Genomic DNA, 18,909 nt, shown 5'->3' with positions numbered 1-18,909 from the left:
ATCTTTCACCAACTGAAGTCGATCCAATAAAAGATATTATCTCGACCACTTAGTCTGTGCTATATCCTGGGACCCACCCAGCTACAACACTGCTTATATTGCTTTTAAAAATAGGACTTAGGCTCCTAAGTCAGTTATGTGCTTTTGAACATTGTATCCTGAGCCTTAGGGCTTAATTATGCCTCTTGGGAAGCTGAGGCATGCTAGGGGGAGGAGGAGGTGTACTAAATCGGTGGTTCTCAATCAGGGATCCGGGGCCCCCTGGAGGGCCATGAGCAGGTTTCAGGGGGTCCGCTAAGCAGGACCAGTGTTAGACTTGCTGGGGCCCAGGGCAGAAAGCTGAAGTCCTATTGCACAGGGTTGAAGCCTGGGGCCCTGAGCCCCACCATCTGGGGCTGAAGCAGAAGACTGAGCAACTTAGTTTCATGGTGCCCCCTCTGGCCTGGGGCAACCAGCAATTGCTCTGGTTGCTACCCCTTAACGCTGGCCCTGGCTTTTATATGCAGAAATCCAGTTATTAGGGCACAGGTGGGCCATGCAGTTTTTATAGCATGTTTGTGGGGCTTCAGAAAGAAAAAGGGTGAGAACCTTGTACTACATCACTGTAGGTGGTAGGGACCATCATATAACCATATATAAGCTTGGCCATGGCCCTCTAATGCTGTCAGCAACAGCTTTAGCACTCCTTCTTCCCCTGTGGAACCCACTGTTGAATGCAGATTATACGCCTCTCCCCACTCTCTGGGTGGGAAGAGGCATACACAGGCGTCCCCTAGGGCACCCACATGTAGCAGGCATTATTTGGCACTCCATGTTTATCAGAGCTTTTGAGAGACACATTTGTGGGGGTGTACGTGTAACCCTTCTGCCAGGTGAAGCCAGCAGCAACCAGGGCCGTGTTCAATATCTAGCCCTGTTTACATCTGTCAAAGCTCTTTGCTGTACAGAAGGAATGGGTAAAACAGTTTAGAAAATAACAGTCCCTGACCATTCAGCCATTTCCAAATGTGAATACAAAACCTTTGCAATGCTCAGATGACTTTACAGTGCTTTGCATTCCTTCTTTTCCCCTGTGACTGGAAACAGACATGCTGGAAATCTCACAAAAAATGTATTCTTATCAAATCTCCAACCTTGGTCAGCACAAGTCTAAGGAAGCCCTCTATGCCTTTGCCTCTCCCATGGTGCACTAAGCATCCTCCTCTTTCAGATCCCTCCTTATAACACACTTTTTCCACAAATATTCCCTATAATTCACCTAGCTAAGAGTTGCCATACTCCTATTTATTTAAGGCAGAAAACCCTACGCTACTCTGTTAAATCCATCCTTTGGTCACCTCATGCATTTGGGCTGCTTTTCATTGTTTATACTGGGCAAGATTCGGATATACTTACTCATGCTGAGTAGTACCTTATTCCACAAATACTCATATTGAAGTAATAGATTACTAGATGTTAAGGCAACATGGGACCATTATGGTAATCTAAGTTGATTTCCTGTGTAGGGTTGCCAAGCCTCCAGGATTGTCCTGGAGTCTCCAGGAATTAAAGATTAAACTTTTAAATTAAGGATTATGTCACATGATGAAACCTCCAGGAATATGTCCAACCAAAATTGGCAACTCTAAACACAGGCCATATAATTTCACCCAGTATTCGCTGCATCAGGCCCATAATTTCTGGTTGGGCTACAGTATATGTTTTTAAGAAGTCAAAAGCAAGTTGTCTAAAATCAATGTGTCTACTTATGGAGTAACATGCTACTCAGCCAACATAAGGGTATCAGAGTCTGATTCATAGTAAATTAGTACAAGCCATGAGTAAAGGTGATATGCATAATCTGGCCTATATGTTGGAAGCTCCTCCAGGCAAGCACCAGGTCTCCCTCCCAGTTCTGTACAGTGCTGTTCTGTATAGCAGTGAACACATACTGGCACTCAAATTAACAGTTTAGATTTTGCTGGATATGATATCTAATTCATTGTGATCTGTGCTTGAAAGCCATACTCAGCAGGCATGGATAATATAGTGTTGGTAAGTAACTGTAATATGACCCCAGAATAGGGAATGGGAGATTTTTTTTTTAATCTCAGTAATGCATTCTGTTATCTGTGTATGCAGGTCACAGTATGTGGGAAGCAAGGGAGTGCCTGAGTTTGTCAACTGAGCCATGCCATTAATTGAAAAGGAGACAGAGATTAGATTAAAGAAAGACGTTTTAACTCAGTATTTCTCTGGGTTATCTGCCTGCGGGCTGCCCTGAGCATGAAGATATGGTCTGCACCCACAAAAATGACGCGGCAGCAGCTTACAGCTTCTTGTTCACATAAATAAGAGTACAATAGCATTATAAATAGATTTGTTGCTGTGTGTTAACAGTAAGACAAGTCCCAGCATGCCTATTGACGCTTATTTTAAAACAGGGAATGAATGGATGAGCAGACATAGTGTGTCTGGAATGTCAGAGATCTTCTAGTGTTCTGTGTCACAGCTGGGATCACCTTCACTGCCTATATCCAGTTGGCAAACTCTTTGGAGTTCCCATTATTCATTTCACTAGCTGATTTGTAATTGAAAGCATCCCTTCCTAAGGGAGGCAGTTCAGTGAATGTCATTTCAGTGAGATACAGCTGTGTTAAAAAGTGGGAATTTTTTGTTTTATGTGAGTCTGATGTGTGCCTCAGTTTCCCCAATATGCTGCATTGTTAGCAGGATGGCTGCAAGCCCAGAGGTCCACATGGCTTACCCTGGAGGAAGAGCAAGACCCTTTAGGGTCTGGCACACTGTAAGGGTTCCTCCTAAAGACCATTCCAAAGCTGGGGCCATAGCACCAATCCCGAGGATCCATGACAATCTGATATGTAGGAGCTAAAGGAGAACATAACAAGGCATGAAAATGCCACCCTTCAGGCACACCCCACCTGAGTGGTATGCATTACTTGCGGCACCATTCAGGTTTTCCCCCTTATTAGCTCTGCCTCTGTACTGCACAACAAGGAAATAGCACTAGTTCCTGAGAAACGTCTTTCCTTGCCCTTTTCTACCACCCGACCCTTGCTTTTCTGCAGTGTGTTTCAAGTTATTTGTCTAGATATAACTACATCAGTCTAAATGGGAAGGTGAAAATAAGAAAAATATAATTAGCAAAAATCACTATATCACTCCTGTACCCCGTGCAAGAACCTGTGACAGTTGGGGAACTGCTGATGAATGTAATCAAATAATTTGCTCCTGAAAGAAGACATCCTGGTAGAAATCTTTATGATAACTACCCACTCGCTGTGTTGCTCTATGCATTTCTGTGATCCTCTTCACTTCTCCCCTTTCCCTCTATGTGTTGATCACATTCATTCCCAGCAATACAGTCACTACCTTTTCAACTGAGGAGCGTTGGCTAGGAATCTATTCAGAGTCCATACTTTTGCTTCATCAAAATTATATCTTGCATAGTTGTTAGTCCTGAACAATCACTTGATATTGAATTAGTATCAGGAATTAGTCAGTAAATCCAAACAGATACTTTCAAGTCCAAGCTTATGAATGTAACAGATTCTGTTATCCAAACAATCAATATAATGCAACAATCTGTCTTCATCTCTGTAAAAAGAAAAGTGATAAATGGGGGTAAATTATTGCTTTGTTAAAAACTGAACGGATTCCAGTAGGTTAGGTTTTGTACACTCTTAAAATATATCAGAGTCAATTCCTTTTAAAAGGAGTTTTTGATTAGGCAGAATAGAAATTAAGCAAATTAAATCATCTGATGCTAGTTACTCCTAGGTAAATGTTTCCATTTTAAACAAATTATTGCAAAACTATTAAATGTCAAGACTAAAAAATACAGCTTTTTCAGATACAGTTACTGAGGATGTGTTTCATATAATAGGTTACATGAGGAAATGTGACATACTGTAACATGCAATAAAAGAACCATCATAGTACATAGCTATCAATGCACGGAGTGAAGCCAAATGACAATCTTTTGTAGGTTTAGCATTTCAATTTGAATATTACATCCCTGAAGTTGGACTCCTGTGTCTAAAAATACAACCACCACCAATGGAACTATTCCAGTAATCTGACTGGTCAATATACCAGCTGTAAATACTTTAGAAGTGCCTGGCTTATTATGCAAAGAAATTCATGCTAATCTGCGTTGCACACAAATGCACAGACAGACAAAATGTTTTCAGAGCGTTCTTTACTATGTTCCCTTTACAATACCAGTTACAATGTTGTCACATGGCATTTCCTGCTAAGCATAACTCCTCCCAGGATCTCATTAATTGCCAGGAAATGCCCTGAGGTGATGTGGGAAACTTGTAAATTTTATAAATGCCCTGGAGAGCTTGAATAATACATTTTCCCACTAGATGTCAATATTGCTTACAGCATTTGCAGAGCTTGAGAAAAATGAAGCTACAATCCAATTATTAGATAGGCCTTGGAGTGTGAGAACCTCCTCCCACCAGTACCCTCTGGAAAATACTTTTAACATTACATTTGTTCCAAATGTTTTCCCACTTCCAATCCTCAACTTCACAAGGATTTGTAATGCTTTTGTGCATCTGCCCAGCCCCTAAGATTCCCTATGATATCCAAATACTGCATCATCCTTTAGGGAGCCTAAAAGAACCAAAAAAAGTCTGTCTAAAGCCAAATAAACAGTCTAAGCTAAATAAAAATTCCTTTTCTGTCTGCATAAGGGAAGGAATAAACAAAATACCCATTCTCAGTCAATGGCAAAGTATAGTGTGCTTCTGTAGATCTGGGTTCAGTGTTTGCTTAAGTCACAGCTGTAAGTGATCTTCTTAATTCTCATGAAAATGAAGAACTAATAGCACTGGTAGGAGCTAGATGTAATATGTATAGGCTTCCCGCAGCTTTCTTACACATCTTAACTCTGACCTTCTACACCATTCTGATTTCATTTCTGGACTGCACTTGAGTAAATATGGAAGCACAGTGCCAAACTATGTGGTGAACTTTATTTGTAGTGAACTAGTATGTGGTAATACTGTGACTTTGATATATTTGCATTTTATTTCAGTCCATGCCAGTAATGAAACTTTCTGCAGATAAAGCTCAGCTGTGCAGGACAAAGTTTTCTTGGGGCCCAGTCCCCAAGACTGTGGCATGAACTCCCCCAGGAACTAAGGACGTCACAAACTTCACCACCTTGTGTTGTAAGTGCAAGCTGCATTCCTATGACCTTGCCTTCTCTAATATAAACATAGCAATCTGTGTGTGCGCATGTATATAATACTAGTTAAAAAAAATCCGAAACAAAAACACTCCATTGCACACGCTTCTCCTGCTGAGGAGAGGATGAGAAAAACAAACATGTGACACATTAGTCACATCACTTAACGAACTAGTAGAAGATGCAAATATAATAAGTGCCATATAAGAATCTATATAGAGTAGAATATTCCCTAAAGTACAGCACTATAGTCTTAGGGGCCAGATTCTGTTAGCCTCACTCATTTTTAATAGTACTTTACTCTGCAGAAAGTTCCACTGAAATTAACTGAGTTATTCAGAGTGAGATACTGCTCCATGAGGCAGATCCTCAGCTGGTATAAATTACCATATACCATTGAAATTAACACCAGCAGAGAATCTGCCCCAACATGATTATGGGTGGCAGAATCGGGCTCTAAATAGCTGTTAAAATAAGATGCCATGTAATATGATGAGAATTTGAATGAGTAAAAGTGAGGCCATATGATGCAGAACATCAGATGTTTCTTAAAATATCAGAGCTGTTCCTATGCAAAATATAACAGATGACTGTTTTCTAAATATATCCATGATGCCAATACAAACAGTCTAAATACCAGAACAAGAGGTCCAAGCAGGCTGTCTTCTGCGTGCCAATCTTACTTTTCTTGCCTACAAGAAATTTTGAATGTAAAGGCCTGAAGAATGAAGCAAAGTAGTAGAGCATGCTTGAATGTCCACCACAGTCATGCCTTTTCATATTACTGATATTCTATAGATTAATACATCTCAGTTTGAAAATAAGATATCACATCATTTTCCCAAACAAATCACATCACATTCCCGATTTCACTTCATTTATGAAAATTACTGTGACTACTATATAGGAGGACAGACTAATCCTGAAATTTTTACATTAAAGTCAGCGGCAATTTTGCCTAAGCAAGGACTGAATGAAAATTCAGGGAGGGGGCCCCCAGTATGATTAATTGGAAAATTAGAATTCTAGAAAATGTTCATTATATCAGACTGCCCAGAAGCACATTTTAAATCTTTTCAAATTTTTATGTAAGTCCTCATAATCCTACATTTCTATTTGAAACATATGCTTAGTTCGGCTATTTTCCCACTGATTCTTTTCTGTGGCTGTGTTAATAATAATAATATTTATTATTATTAATAATAATAATTATTATAAAGTAGTAGCAGCAATATTTATTTATATTGTGCTAGCACTTAGGGACTCCAATCATATACCAGGAACCTATTGTGCTAGGAACTCTACAAACACAGAACAAAAAGACAGTCCCCGCCCCAAAAAGATTACAATCCAAGTATAAGAGAAGTGGTGTGTGTAATACGGAGCTTTGGGGTGAGTTTTTCAAAGAAGCCTAAAGAAGTCAGTTGTCCAAATCCCACTGAAATTTCATAGAACTTGGGTACATAATTTCCTTAGTCAGCTTTGAAAACGCCAAACAAACAAAATAAACAGCAGGAAAATAATTACTGTACTGTAAACATTGAACGTTTATTCATGCAAATTTTTATTCCTAGTGTGACAGGTTTGGTCACAGAGACCCTATGGAACTGTCACCTGATGTGAGATTACCTCGGCGCACATTTTCCCTGCCAGCTTGGGACTCCAGAACCCTGCCTTGTTGAGCCAAACATGCTTGCCTGCTGCAACACAGACCCAGGGTCTGGGCATGCCCCCAAAGCTGCAGGCTTTAAGTGAATACAACTCTGCAGGTTACTTGACTCCAGCACCCAGACACCCAGTTCCCAGTGGGATTCCAAACCCCAAATAAATCCTTTTTACTCTGTACAAAGCTTATACAGGGTAAACTCATAAATTGCCCACCCTCTATAACACTGATAGAGAGATATGCACAGCTGTTTGTTCCCCCAGGTATTAATCACTTACTCTGGGTTTATTAATAAAACAGAAGTGATTAAGTATAAAAAGTAGGATTTAAGTGGTTTCAAGTAATAACAAACAGAACAAAGTAAGTCACCAAGCAAAATAAAGCAAAAACATGCAAGTCTAAGCCTAATACATTAAGAAACTGATTACAGGTAATATCTCACCCTCAGAGATGTTCCAATAAGCTTCTTTCACAGACTAGACTCCTTCCTAGTCTGGGCCCAATCCTTTCCCCTGGTACGGTCCTTGTTAGTTCCAGCAGCCATTTCAGGTGGTAACTAGGGGTTTTTGTCCTGGTCCACCTCCTTTTATAGCTTTGGCACAAAATGGAAATCTTTTGTCTCTCTGGGTCCCCACCCTTCCTTCTAAATGGAAAAGTACCAGATTTAAGGTAGATTTCATTATCAGGTGACATCGTCACATGCCCTGTGAGACCCCAGCCTCTGTTTTTCCTGGGCTGGCCCACACGTACACGGGAATGTTTGCAAGTAAACAGAGCCATTTACAGTTCATTGATTCTGAAGCACCCTTAATGGCTTCCACTTAATATGTTTACATAAGTAATACAAGTTTATATCTTATTCTCCTAACTCCAGACATATAAATACATGCAAACAAATAGGATGAACATACTCAGTAGATTATAAACTTTGTAATGATACCTTACAAGAGACCTTTTGCATAAAGCGTGTTCCAGTTACATCATATTTACATTTATAAGCATATTTTCATAAAGCATATGGAGTGCAATGTCACACCGAGGTCAACTTACATCTCAGTTTACAGTTCACTGATGCCAAACTTTTCTTTGTACATAAGGAGCAACATGTCCAGATTCTGTACTACTATGTATATCCCTTTTGCATAAGTTTGAATCCCTTTGTGGATAAAGTTCCAAAACTGAAGCTATGACAAGTTGCTGGTACTCATCTTACTTTGCAGAAGAAAAATGAATATATTTCAACTCACATCTAACAAAGTGGACGACTTGAGTCTCGATTATAAAATGAATTGTATATATGCATTGAATGCATATATCTTAGTACTTTCTGGTAAAGTTTCTGGGTTTGTCATTTGTACAGCTTTAAAAAGTTGAGGAAGTAGAGGCAATATCAGCTTGATTTCTTTGTCTCTGCTATTTACTGTTGTATAGAACCAACATTGTGCTAGGCACTTTACAGACAACATAAAGATAAGGGGCCTGATTCTGTTCTCACACCAGATTTACATTTGTGTGACTCCATTAATTTCAATGGAGATGATGTAAATGAGGGTAGAGTCAGGCACAAGGACCCATATTTTTAAAGGTATTTAGGTGTGTTCCGCTCAGCATCGCCAGGCCTAAGTGACTCAGGGCAGGTTTACACTTAAAATGCTTCATTGGCACAGCTTCACCAATGCAACTGTGCCGCTGTAGTGTTTTGATGAAGATGCTCTATGCCAATGGGAGAGAGCTCTCCTCTCAGTGTAGTTAATCCACCTCCAAGAGAGGCTGTAGCTAGGTCAGTGGGAGTAGCTCTCCCACCAACATAGTGCTGTTTACACCAGCACTTAGGTCAGTATACCCATTGCTCAGAGGTGTGAAAAATCCACACCCCCGAGACACAAAGTTATGCTTAAGTCATTCTGAAATGTAGACCTGCCCTAAGATGGCTAAGTCCCATTTTCAATGGTGACTTAGGTCAGGTCTACGCTACAGACCTATATTGGTATAATTATGTTGCTCAGACGTGTGGTAAGCCACACTTCTGAGCGATGTAGTTATACTGACCTAACTCCCTATATAGACAGCGTAACATCAGCGGGAAGTTAGGAGCTAAATACCTTCGTGGATCTAAGTCTTTTTCCCTAGCCTTGAACTATAATATGTTAGCATTAAGGAGATTAACCACAAATCAGACCCTGCAGAATACAATAGACTTCAATTTGGCGGGGAGAGGGGAATTGAAGATAAAGGTAAAAGCTTTAGGGAGTTTGGAGCTACTATTTATGAACCTGTTCAATGGGAGCTTTGGAATATCTGTCAGAGATGAAGGCATTGACTTATTTTGCCTCTGGAGCAGTGCATGAGAATTCTGCAGTTTCACCCTGACACAGCAAAGCACAGCATGTGTGTAAGCATGAGAGTAGTTCCATTGTCTTCAGTGGGACTACTCGGGTGTTTAAAGGTACACATGCACTAAATGTTTTGCTGGATCAATTCTGAAGACCCTGTTAAAAATCATACAAATGCTTTGACTAAATGTGGTGGGACAAGGGATTGTTGTTAAGATGATTACCTTCAAGCTCTCTCATATGCATGGTTGAAGAATCTGCAAATTATGTACACACCTATATGGATTAAAATTCTCTTTCCTCTTCATTTGGGCTCTCTAACTTTGGTAAACAATCTGTCCATTATTGCTGCATAAAGGCCTATGGCAAAGCCCAGTAAAGTCAGTGGAAAGACTCCCATTGACCTCAGTGAGCATTGGATTGAGACCTAAAAGAGTGTTTTGGCATAAATCCCCAAACCTGCTGTTTTAGCCTGTAATATTGTGGGCTGTTGTGGCAAGATGTATAGCCAGAAAAATCTTCTGGCTAAGGGAGATTGCACTAAGTTGGGGACTGGCCTCAGAAATGATAAAAAGGGGAATGGACTTTATTTACATTGATCTAATGTTCTTTTAATAAACGTCTCCTAACAACAGCAATTTGTCATGTATGACTCAGGAAAGTTAGATGTCAGAACATTTCCATTTTCCTTTAAGGTTATAGCATTCCAGAATTTCAGAACCGTGCTTTCCCCTGCCTCCAGAGCTGAGAACAACAAGAACTGGTACCTCTGGATATATGGAGAGCCATTGACTGTTGTAGTGATTTAGGTCCTAATCCTGCAAACTGATCCACACAGACATTTATACTCTCCCTTATACTGAAGTCAGTGGGGAATGGACATGTGCATTGGCTTTTTGATGCAAAGACCCGTTTTATAGGATTCTATTTCACAACTAAATGCAAATCATTTTGAAAGGAGCTGTTATCTGCAGAGGAATTAATAAAAATCCTTTCATCACACATTAATGAATGTTGCAGTTTCCTTTCCAGTTGAGGCTCCCAAAATTTAAGATGCTACCACATAATCTGCTGTTTTAACACAGCCTTTCTTTGAGAAGAAGGGGGCAGCAGCACTTTCGTACAGTATCTGACCCCTCTTTGTTTGTTTGTTTAAAACCAATATTCATTGACTCTAAATGATTGGAGGTGACTTGCTGAGTGGAGAAGAAGATTGTCTATGGTGTCACAGCTGGAATACAGGAGGTATAGGGGAAAGGTGAACCATCAATGCCTCCATTATTCAAGGTTTGGTTAACTCCAGGAGCCAACTACTGTTTAAACACAAGCGGAAGAGAAGAATTCAGGGGCAGAACTATCTTCTTCCCTTCCCAACACTTCCTGATTTTCTGCCCTCTTGGTTTCTTTCCCAAACACTTCCCCAAGTTTCCACCCTTACCTCAGTGCCAAGAGCATAGTCTAGACTCAGGAATCTCAGTGTGCATATCTATTTCTGCCTCTCCTTTGCACCTCTTTGGCTCTGTGCTGTGCTGAGTTGGGAGCTAGTGAAAGGGGTGAGGATGTCATGTGGATCAGTTGCTGCTCATTCTAAAGGCCAGAAGACAGCATTTCAGAGGAGGGCATAGCTGGTTGGAAAAGCCCACCCTTTTTGTCCCCCCTCCCCCCCTGCACACTTCTTGGACACGCTTGGGCTGTGTACTGAGTAGAATTTGCTACTTACAGCTATAGTTTGCCTTTTGGTAGGCTGCAGGAGATTGCCCTATGAGAATGGCTTGTTGTTCGCCTATTTGGCAGTAGCTATGCAGCTGTCAAAGTGGCACTTCCCATGACTACAGGGATCTTAAATATTCCTAGCTAGTATAGTATAGTACTCATAGCTCAAGGGCTGCATAAGGAAAGAAAGATACCTGCTTATTAAGAGAAGGCCCATGACATATTAAATACCTAGAATTCAGTTGGTGGCCACAGCTGTGGATGCAAAGCAGATTATCTATGGTTATCTGTGTCACCATCATGTCTCGTCTTTAATTGTTTGCATTGTGTCTGTTTAATAATACTTAGCATTTATATCACTTTGTATCTTCAAAGTACAGTACAAACTAATTAGGTGCATTAACTAATTTAGATTGTAAACATCCTGGCCAGGGACCTGTCTTTGTGCTTTATAAAGTGCCAAGTATACTTATGGCACTGTATAATTTATAATAATGAAGGACCTGATCCCCCTCCCATAGAAGTTAATGGGAAAAGTCTAGTGTAGACAAGGAACTGGTGGCTCTAAGGGCTGGACAACAAAGTGATAGAAATGCTTGAGCTCTGTGTACACTACAGCTCCCACTACTGCTACCAAGGGTGGAGCTACACTGATGAGTTATGGATAGAATATTTACAAGTATAGACAAGGCCATAAAACATGTTTTGGTACTGCTGGTTTAGAGCAGTCCAAATCATGTTATAGCCAATTTAAGGTTTAGATGATGTTCCTTAGCGTGGCTATAATGCAGTTTGGTACTCTCCGCCCAAGAAGGATCAAGCTTGGTATAACATGTTTGGGATAGTACTGTGTTTATTGCAAAGACAGTGACCTAAATACTTTAAGAAAAAAGTTACTAATCAGCTAAATCATTTTGATATATTTGGGGATGTCATTTTGATTCCTAGAATATATGATTAAAAGCAGCTAGTTGAAGAATTCATACGTGTGTGTGTGTGACACTCTACCACCCCAAGATTGGTCTACAGCAGGGGTAATCAATTATTTTTTGTCAAGGTCCAGACTCCAGAGAAAATAATTAAAGTAAAAAAAAAAAAAGATTTCAGGGTCCATTCTAAAGCATCTGGTGGTCTGGATTTGGGCCATGGTCCACCTATTGACTAAGGTGTTGCCCCTTTCCAACTCAAGTGAGTAGTCAAAGTCCAGGCCTATAGATGTTCCAGTTTGAAGTTGAAATGAAGTTTTCTTTGATGCAATCTTGTATATTTGCAAGGAACGTGTACAGTCCTGTATCTCTTTGCATGCAGAAGGAACCAAGAACATAAGGCATTGCAGTTTCTTAACTGACAGCCCCAAGGCCCTTTAGCCAATACCAGACCCAAGAGCTCTCTGGCTTTTTCCAGGGTTGTACCGGCCCAGATCTCCAAAGGTATTGGCTTCTAATTTCCATTGTGTGCAGGCTCCTGCTTGGCTTTCTTGCCTCTCCCTTCTCAGTTTCTGTGGGATTTCTTTACACACACATGCGCACACACACACCACTCAGCCAAAATCTCCTGGGCAGATGCATGCACACTTTTTGTCTTAGGTGGGGGTTTAGGCTTACAGTTATGATGACTGAAGGGTGAGTTCATACCTATCAATCTCAAAAGGGTTTTAATTCAACCCATAACAAAATTTCACCCAGCTTTTAAACAAAGGATTGGTTTGGGCAAACTATATTAATCTTTCTATTCAAAAGATCTGGATGTAGTGCGTGATCACTTTAGACTGAAAGCTCTTTGGGGCAGGGACCTGGTCTTCATCCCGGTCTGTAAGATGTCAGGCACAGCGGTGCTGCTATACAAATAATAAAGAAATAATCCATAGATAGAGCTAATGTTACAGGAGCAGAGTGAATTATATTAGGTGTTTACCAAGGCAGGGCTGTCAAGTTGCAACTGGCTGTATCTGGCACTCCCACAAGCTGTAACATTCTTTAGCTAAAGTGGCACTCAAAAAGGTGTGGAATTCACTTCTGTCTTAAAAATACAAGGAAAAAAAAATCAGAAGGCCAAGTTTAGCAGCACTTATTTGGACAAAAACTATTGAAACCCATGAAGGTTATCCTGAGTAAGTAGTAAAAGCTGCTAGATTTGGCCTTGAGAAATGGCTTCAAATATGGGACCTTATCCTACTTCCATTTATTTAAATCAGTCAAGGATTGTTTGTTTTACCAGTTACTCTAAAGGAACTAGGATTGAGCCTTTGATCCTTAACACCAAATACCAACCTAGCAGAATAAGTGAAGGAGAAACCTACTGTATCAATATGGACAGGAACTGGCTATATGGATTTAAAAATTTTTCCAAAAGCCAAGTGATCACTACCAATACTGACTGTTAAAACCAAATCCCATTCTGATGATATACATATTACAAAGCAGTGCAGTAAAAGAGTATCTAAAACTGTTGTTTAGATACATTATTTGTTGTTCATGTTATGTTCTGCCCAAAAGAAATTAAACTGAATTAACAACTACTCTTCAATTTGGTATATGCTATATTGAGTAACTTGATGGCCATAATGCTGGTGACTGCAACCCAGCTGAATTAGAAGAGTTTTTCACAGGGCTAGAGTGGGAAATTGGTACATTTTGAACAGATACTGTGATGTTTAAAAATATTTAGCACTTCTATAGCTCCGTTCACCTAAGAATGAGAAGTTTAACTCAGTTTAATTCAGTGTTACAGGACTCCTGTAGGTAGGCACTACTCTCATTTTTAAGGATGGGTAAAATGAATTGCAAAGGTTGTCCCTTCCCCACCCTCACATAGCCAGGGAATGGCAGAGGGGAGGAGAACTATTTCCTGGCCCCCAGCTCCCTGCTCTCACTACTCCATAGGCACCAGGGCAGTGAAGTTATGTAGCAGGCTGAATAGGTTGTAAGTGAGAAAACTCCTGCAACCAGTGAGAGCGATTTGCCCAAGGTCACAGAGCTTGTCAGTAGCAGGATGCTAATAGGACCCAGGAGTCCGGGCTACTATTGCCTGCTCCAGCTACCCAGGACAGACCCAGGTGTCGCAGGGCCCGCGTTTCCCCAGGGCCCCTCTTTTCCTCCTCCCGTGGCTAGGGGCCGCCTGGCCTGGGCCGGCTTGTGGCCGTCAGGCAGGTGCCGGGCGGGGGCAGGCTGGAGCCGGACTCCGGGCCCAGCTCAGCCACGTGCCGTTTGTTTGGAAGGCGGGCGCCAGGCTCCTCGCTCGGGGGCGTGCGGGCCCAGGGCGCTCCGCCTTCCTGCACTTGGCGGCGGCGGGAGGGTCCGGGGTTGCACCGGCTCGGGGCGTGGTTTGCAGCCGAGGAGCGGAGCAAGGGGCCGCGCCACCGCGCCCAGTCCCCTCCAGAGGCAACGCCAGGGGCCCCGCTCCCCCAGCGCAGGCGGTGGGTGCGCCCTGCAGCCCCCGGACAGTGAGTATCGCCCAGCGCCCGCCCCCTGGAGCCGCGGGTGTCCGCGTCCGGCCGGGCAGCGGGGCAGCGCGGCGGGGCGGTGCTGGGGGCTCAGCGCGCCGCCCGCAGAGCGTCTGCTGGGGGAGCGCGCAGGAAAGTTGGCGGCGCTGGCCGGCCGGCGTGTGGCCCCGCGGGCAGGCGGGGCAAGGGCTGCCGCCGCCCGGGGGCACCCACCGTCTGGGGGAGGTAGGCTCCTCACTGGCGTGGAGGTCAGCGAGCGAGCGAGCCGTACGCCCGGGCGGGAAGGGAGCCGAGCGCTGCCGAGAGAAGCCCTTTGTGTGGGTGACAAGACGCCTGGAAAGTACCCAGCGCCTGCCCCTGCCGACTGCACGGCACCGACCCCCTAGCCCCAGGGGCCGCCTGCCAGCCCCTGACCCTGCGCCCCTGGCTGGGTGGGACGCTGGAGAGCAGAACCGTTCCTGCTCAGCCCCCTCCGCGTTCATTGTCTGGGCTTTGGTTGCCGTACCTGGCCGCCTTTGTTAGCTGAAGCCGCCTTTGTTCCTTAGGTATCCACTTCACCTTCCCTGGCCCGCTCTGACTTGTAACCAGACGCTTTTAAGGAAAAATCCGGCGCCTTATTTAATCAAGCCATGCAGTTCCACGCAGGTGTTGGTATTTTTAACGTATTTCAAATGGCTTCAATTTATCCTTTATTTTCCTGACAGAAAAAAAACTACCAGGTGTGCACAGGCATAACCATTTACACAATCTTTGCAAGATAAATCAAATTGCAGGAACTGGGAGAAGTCGGAAAAAACTAGTGAGACTTAAGGCACAAACCCTCTACTAAGATAGTTCAAGAAGCATGGACCACTTTTTTGTGGGGGGAGGGTGAAATCGCCTTCTGTCATTGAGCCAAAGTAACACCCTTTTGAAATCCCTGTTTTTCAGCTTTGAAATATTAGTTTCTTGAGTATTAGCCTGAGTGATGTGTTTTTGGAGACACCATGATTTTGGAGGACATGTAAACTTATAGGTAGAAGAGAGAGTCCCCAAGCCGATGCTTATGTAACGTGTTATCTTTTAAGATTATTGTTACATAGTTGGTTCTGTACTTGGATTCTGCGCCTGAATCCTTATTCAGGCAAAATTCCACTGGACCACCTGGGAGTCTTGGCTGAGTAAGGACGACAGGAGTTAGTCCTATTATTACCTTTATTACCAGCTGTGTGCTCATACAGTCCTGTTGCGGTGGACAAAAAGCTACATAGCAGAGGGTTGCACACTCTGTAGCTTCTGTAGGCTGAGCTCATTGCACCCATCAGGGGCTCCTTGCATCCCTCCATTCCACCCCACAAGCTCCCGGTGGGCCACTCTCCCGTCCCCCTCTATTTCAGGGACTCCATGTGACTCCCCCAACCTCTACTTGTGCCAAGGGCTCTGTGCCCCCCCATTCCTCCCACCAGAATACTAGGGTCCTCTATTCCTCCCCACATGCCAAGGACTCTGTCCCCCATTCTCCCTCCACTAGATGCGAGGGGCTCTGTGTGCCCCTTCAGGTACCCTTTCCCCCTATGCCAGGGGCTCTGTGTCTCTTCCTTCCCCCATATCATTTTCCTCCATTCTGCCCACCCTCATGGCAGGGGCTTTGTGTACTCCCCATTTCTCACCACAGCAGGGGTTCTGTGTGCTCCCCCTTCCTCCCTCTGCCCTAATGGCAGAGGCTCTGTACGCCCCCCATGTCCTCCCCCATTCCAATGCCCTCATTCTCCTCCCACCCCCATGCCAGGGGTTCTCTGTGCCCCCTCCCTTTCCTCCAACACTAGGGCTCCTTATAAGCCAAATGGAGACTGCCACTGAGTTGAGAGTAAGACCTTGCTTCACTCACTTAGGTATTATGATTATTGGTTAAACTTGTGAGGCCTTACACTCAACTCAGTGGCATTTCTGTCTGTAATGTGAAAACTTTTGAAGGGCCCCAGCTGATCAATTGTAAAAATTCAGGGAATGTTCTAGACATCCGTGAGCAAAATCCTACTGATTTTGGTTAAAATTAGAAAACCAGGAACAGGAAATGGGGGATGCACAGAGCTCCTTACATCTAGTTAGCAAACTCATCAGTTTCAACCAGTTCCATAATCGTCTCTAGATAAGACCTTTTTTGGTGTTTATCCGTTGTCTCTAAAAAAAAAAAAAAATGTCCAGGTTTCGAAAAAGCCAATATTGGGTTTTACCGATTTTCACCCAGTTTTTGGCTTTTCCTGGACTTTGCTCCCCCTTTGCACAGTTCCTGCCAGAGTTCAGCGCAGCCCTGTCCACTTCCTCTGTACAGTGGCAGAGCGAGATGGGCAGAGAGCTGAGTCCTGGCAGCCAAGACCACCCAACCGCTGCAGCAACAGGCTCTCAGGAAGTAGAAGGGTGTAGCCTGTGAGTACTAGCCCCCTGCTGGACAGAGCCCACTCCTGACCTGACCCGACCCGACCCGACCCTGCAATACAGCCTCAGGGCAGGGGAAGCAGGTGACAGAGTGATTCAGTCCAGTGGTTAGGACACCTGCCTAGTAGGTGGGAGACCCTGGGTCCAGTCCCCCTCCTTCACATAACTCTTTCATTGTTTATTCACAGTGGATTAGCTTCAACAGGAGAGAGAGTGAGGGTTCCTCACATCAGTATAGCCCAGTCTTTAGAGCACTCCTGAAAGGTGGGAAAGTGCTGTTCAAATCCTGTCTCCCCCTTTGGCAGAGAAGAGGGAATTGAACTTGAGTCTCACACATCCTAGCTGAGTTCTCTAACCACTGGACTAAAAAGTTTAAGGTGGGCATCACCTCCACCCCTGTTTTGTGTGGAACAAAGCAGGCACCTAACTCATTCCTTCAACAAGACTTGGGTCCCTACCCCAGTGAGAGAGGCAGAGCTTAGCACACATCCCTGTTGTCAGCATCTCCCATTGGCTTACTTAGGCCGGGAGCCACCTAGCATGCTGGCTTTTGTGGATTGCAGCCGTAGGTGCCTCTCTCTCCTCATCGTAGAGCAGCCGAGGCACCTAACTCAGGCTTTGTGGATTGGTGTGTCATTCCTGTGATTTTCTAGGTGCCTAAAAGTTAGACACTATGATGCTCAGCATTTTAACCCCTAAGTCCCTTTGTGGATCTCACTCTTTGGAGCCTAAGCCCAATGCCTAAATACTTTAAAAAATGGACTACATTAAAATACAGCACAAGTGGCTCTTGTGGGTTTTAAAGTCCTTTTATGAAGTCTTCCTAACTGAAATGTAGTAATTATTTGAGAGTCCCGGCTTGTTTTTTTGAAACAAATAGATTATATTATTCGTGAGCATTTTGAAGGGCATTTTAGAGGTTGAGGTTTTTTGAGCATGTTACATTAAACATCCACCCTATTCTGTTGGAAGCGTACAGAAGCCAAGTTGCCATAATGATTATGATTATGCAGCAAGACCTAGTGATGATTTAATTTTGTATAGTGTAGTAAAACTAGAGGCAAAGACAGTACAGTTTGTCTATTGTAAGTAAGTTCATCCGTGGAATATAGATATTTAGTTACCTGTAAAATGGAATGCAAGAGAATAAAAGAACAGAGAAGTCAAAGCTAAGTTTGTTGGAGAAGGGGTCTATGTCTAGGTGTAATGGCACATCCTCCCTTCAAGTAGTGCCCCTTTGTATCAAGGTGCAGTGTTGGCAAGGGACCTGATCTCTGGCACTCCCGATGGTCACTTCCTCAGCCCTGCAACAGCTCCCCCCTTCCCCCGGGTCTTCAGCATCATGGCCCTCTGGCCAAGTCACATAAAAGTTCACTCCCCTTCTGGGGTAACAAAAAGTCCAAAACAAATTCCCAAGCTTACTGTTCTTCTGGGGCTCCTCTGAAGACCTCTGCTTCTTGGTCCCTTCTCCTGGCCCCTGCAGAGCTTCTCTGGTTTCTCTGACAGGATTCCCCCACTGCCACCTCTCTCTGGGGACACTGGCAGCTCCATTTACGGGTCTCCCTGCTCCAGGTAGGCCCTATGTAAGAGCTCTCCCACAGGAGCGTACTACTCTCTGTGGGATTCTTCTATTCCCTGTTCCCATTCCAGACCACCAGCCCCAGGACTGTCTCCAGGGACAGCTGGCCCCTTGCTCCAGGGGCTTATCACAAGAGTTAGCTCTACTCTTGTGGCTCAGCTCTTTAGTCACAGCCAGACCCAGACTGCTAGGCTTCCCCCTACAGGTAAGTCCCACCTCCTCTGCGTCTCTCTCCCTACACTGACTTCCCTGCTCAGTTTCAGTAGTCTTTTCTGATTCCTTGCAGCTGGGGATCACTAACCATTAATTGGGGGCTAGCTGGTAGACCTCAGGCAAGGCTGAGCCTGGCTGCCTTAAAGGGCCAGCAGCTAGCCTGTGACATTGAGCAAGGTTGGCTCCTGGTTGAGCCCAGTCTTTCCAGACATCTCAATGTGCCAATGCCTTACTGTCAGACTGTGACACAGGGTGTGACAAAGATTGTGGTCATGGGCATACAGATGTTGTCTGTGCAGGAACCTTAAAATGCTGTGGAAGTAATTCATTTAGCATAAATGACTT

At 43.8% G+C, this 18,909-nt stretch overlaps 1 protein-coding gene across 1 annotated transcript in view; it reads left to right on the top strand.

Annotated features, from left to right (window-relative positions):
- The first annotated feature begins 14,121 nt into the window (after nucleotides 1-14,121).
- Nucleotides 14,122-18,909, top strand: part of SYNE2 (spectrin repeat containing nuclear envelope protein 2) — a 265,942-nt gene continuing 261,154 nt past the window's right edge. Inside the window, exon 1 of the mRNA XM_037901108.2 lies at nucleotides 14,122-14,357. The gene's annotated coding sequence lies outside the window, so the exon portion shown is untranslated. The remainder of the gene's footprint in view (nucleotides 14,358-18,909) is intronic.

The sequence above is a fragment of the Chelonia mydas genome, chromosome 6 (assembly GCF_015237465.2).
Source record: "Chelonia mydas isolate rCheMyd1 chromosome 6, rCheMyd1.pri.v2, whole genome shotgun sequence".
NCBI lineage: Eukaryota > Metazoa > Chordata > Testudines > Cheloniidae > Chelonia > Chelonia mydas.
The sequence above is the reverse complement of the archived record's forward strand: the minus strand, read 5'-3'. Positions and strand labels throughout refer to the sequence as shown.